Source organism: Cyphomyrmex costatus, unplaced genomic scaffold, assembly GCF_001594065.2.
Source record: "Cyphomyrmex costatus isolate MS0001 unplaced genomic scaffold, Ccosl1.0 scaffold742, whole genome shotgun sequence".
Taxonomy (NCBI): domain Eukaryota; kingdom Metazoa; phylum Arthropoda; class Insecta; order Hymenoptera; family Formicidae; genus Cyphomyrmex; species Cyphomyrmex costatus.
The window spans coordinates 156816-157158 of record NW_017280314.1 but is presented as its reverse complement, the minus strand read 5'-3'; positions in this window follow the sequence as shown (position 1 = coordinate 157158).

Sequence of the window (343 nt, the reverse complement as noted above, 5' to 3'; positions counted from 1 at the left end):
ATGTTATTGTAAATATATGAATTTGATTAAAAATGTGTGGATGCAAAAAATTCGAGATAAGTCAAATGGGTACCCCCATATTAGCGGGATTATAATAATTAAAATGTTTAGACATACAGAAATATGTATTGGAAATATTATCAAATTTTAGATAATAATTATTTCAATATGAAAATAATTCTTTAAAATCCCACTATTATTGGGTTCGGCTTATCTCGAATAGTTGGTACCCGAGAAACTTTGTACCCACACATATAAAAGATTACAGTAATACGTGTATTTTATTATTATTAAATATATTCCTTCGTAACTACTATTTCATAAGAAAATAATTCTATCCATT